The following is a 3,105-nucleotide window of genomic DNA, read 5'->3' as shown; positions in this document are numbered from 1 at the left end:
AAATAAAGAAATAAAGAAATAAAGAAATAAAGAAATAAAGAAATAAAGAAATAAAGAAATAAAGAAATAAAGAAATTCAGAATTTCAGAATTTCAGAATTTCAGAATTTCAGAATTTCAGAATTTCAGAATTTCAGAATTTCAGAATTTCAGAATTTCTGAATTTCTGAATTTCTGAATTTCTGAATTTCTGAATTTCTGAATTTCTGAATTTCTGAATTTCTGAATTTCTGAATTTCTGAATTTCTGAATTTCTGAATTACTGAGTTTCTGAATTTCTGAATTTCTGAATTTCTAAATTTCTGAATTTCTGAATTTCTGAATTTCTGAATTTTTAAATTTCTGAATTTCTGAATTTCTGAATTTCTGAATTTCTGAATTTCTGAATTTCTGAATTTCTGAATTTCTGAATTTCTGAATTTTTTTGTTGTGCTCTTCTAAATGCTGCCAAACATTGTTAATATTAATATTATTTTGTTCTATCCGGAAATAAATTTTGAATGGTTCTAAATTAAAAGTTCTCCTGCATTTGTCTAAAATTTTTATCTTTGGTTTTTCCGTGCACGTGTTGCTTTGTGTTGACGTTTCCCCAAGCGTTTCTCTCCCATTTTCTACCGTTCCTTCTTGAAACGCTTGCGGGAAAAATGGCGGTCTGCCCGTTATTTAGGTTTGAGTCATAGCTAAGTCATAACGCCATCCAAGAGCATCGTAAAAATTTCGATGCTCGTGCTAACGATGTCGTTGCATGATCCATGAAAATCCAGCCTTAGATACGGGGTCACCGAATAACTACATTCATAAAGATCACCTTGAAGTTATAGGTTTAAGTATGCAGAATATAAATCATTATGACAGGCACACCGTTCAAGGGATCGGCAAACAGTTAACACAGACTTGTGGTTCGATATGGGTAAAATTGATAATTGGAGAAAGTACATTCCCTATCAAATTCCACGTTCTGGATAATATGATAGTTCCAGCAATCATTGGGCTGGAATTTTTAAAAAACCACACCTCAACAATTGGAAGTTGCTTTGATTATATTACATTTCAACGCTTTCCAGTAAAGAAATCAACGAATAACACGAAACAAAATACGAAAAACGACTACCATAAGGAAACAATAAACGAACAAAAATCCCAACGTATTGGAAAAACCGTAATAATACAAGCAGAAGCAGCAATTGCAACATGTGGTGCAATTGACACCACAAAATCCATGGAACAGGCTATACTGGAAAGCGCTATCGATCTTGATGCTCACCAAGATTGCGATTTCCTAGAATACAAGAACCATAAAGAGATAAAAGGTCCTCAACGAGTAGCTACTCTGATGGAAAAGATAGATCTAGGCCATTTGAATTCATCTCATAGACAATCTATTACTGACATAATCTCTGAATTTAAAAATACCTTTTTATAGAAGGGGATCGCCTTACGCGTACTGACGCAGCGGTACATGATATCGAAACAGAAACCTGCATTCCGATTAACAAGCGCCAATACCGATTTCCGGAAGCAACCAAGAAGCATATAAAAGAGCAGGTCGAAGAAATGCTAGAGCAAGGAATTATAAAACCAAGCACGAGCCCCTGGAACGCACCAGTCCTTTGCATCCCAAAAACCAGATGCAAATGGCAACCAGAAGTACCGGATGGTCGTAGACTACCGAGCACTTAACACAATTACTAGAAGTTTCGTGTATCCAATTCCATTAATAAACGAAATTCTGGATAACATCGGTGAAAATAGTCTCTTCACATGCCTAGATTTAAAATCGGGTTTTTACCAAGTTTCTATAAACCCCAATGATACCGAAAAGACAGCGTTTTCAACGCCTCAAGGGCACTTCGAGTTTGTTGGTATGGCAATGGGGCTCAAAAATGCCCCAAGTACCTTTCAAAAACTGATGCACACCGTAGTTTACGAATTAGGGGCTGTTAAAGCGTTCGTATATCTAGACGACATAATTGTTTTTGGGAATACAGTGGAAGACCACAATGATACTCTCAAAAAGGTTCTAGACGCTCTAAGCAGGCATAATCTTAAAATCGAACCGGCAAAATGCCAGATGTTGAAAACACAGATTGAATATTTAGGGCACATTATTGACAAAAATGGTATCCGCCCTACTGATGCAAATATTAAAGCCATAACTAATCTTAAGCGACCAACTAATATTCGACAGGTTAGATCATTTTTAGGCACTATAAATTTTTACGGTAAGTTTATTTCTAACATCGCCGCTAGAAGGAAACCATTAAATGACCTTCTTAAGAAAGGCGTAAAATTTTCATGGACTCTCCAATGTGAAAGAGCATTCGAGGATTTAAAACAGTGCCTGATATCGGAGCCTCTACTGATCAGGCCGAATTATAAGGACACTTTTGTAATCACTACAGATGCAAGTGATTTTGCCATTGGAGCAGTACTATCCAATGCACAAACCATGGATCAACCGATCGCCTTTGCAAGTAGAGCATTGAAAGGTGCCGAGCTTCGATACCATGCTATAGAGAAAGAATTACTAGCTATTGTATGGGCAACCCAGTATTTCCGACACTATATATTTAACCAAAAATTTATAGTGTATACAGACCACAGGCCACTGGTCGCTATCGATAGCCTGAAAGAAACGTCTACCACACTCTCAAAACTTCGCCTTAAATTGTTAGGGCTAGACCGTGAAATTCGCTATAAACAGGGAAGAGAAAATGCTGTTGCAGATTTTCTATCTCGAATTGATCATGATAAAACAGAACAAATCAATCCAGAAACTGTTGGCGCAACAACTAGAGCGCAACTCAGAAACCAAAATAGGAATAAACTATCTACTTCTGCAAATAAAGGCTACGATTCATCCGATGATGTGATGTTTAGAGAGCTATCAAACATTGATATTAGTGACGGGAATGAGGATTTACCCGAAGAGGAATACTTTTCGAAATTATACGAAGAATTTAGATTATATGCCGAAGAAAACAAGTCATACGCTACGGAAATTAAGAATTGCAAAACCTTAGACAATGAATCAAATTGCAGTCATACTTTCGTGATAGCAAACAAAAAGTCAGGGTTTTCCGAGATTTCCCAGGTTTACAATCTT

Source organism: Culex quinquefasciatus, chromosome 3, assembly GCF_015732765.1.
Source record: "Culex quinquefasciatus strain JHB chromosome 3, VPISU_Cqui_1.0_pri_paternal, whole genome shotgun sequence".
Classification (NCBI taxonomy): domain Eukaryota; kingdom Metazoa; phylum Arthropoda; class Insecta; order Diptera; family Culicidae; genus Culex; species Culex quinquefasciatus.
The sequence above is the reverse complement of the archived record's forward strand: the minus strand, read 5'-3'. Positions refer to the sequence as shown.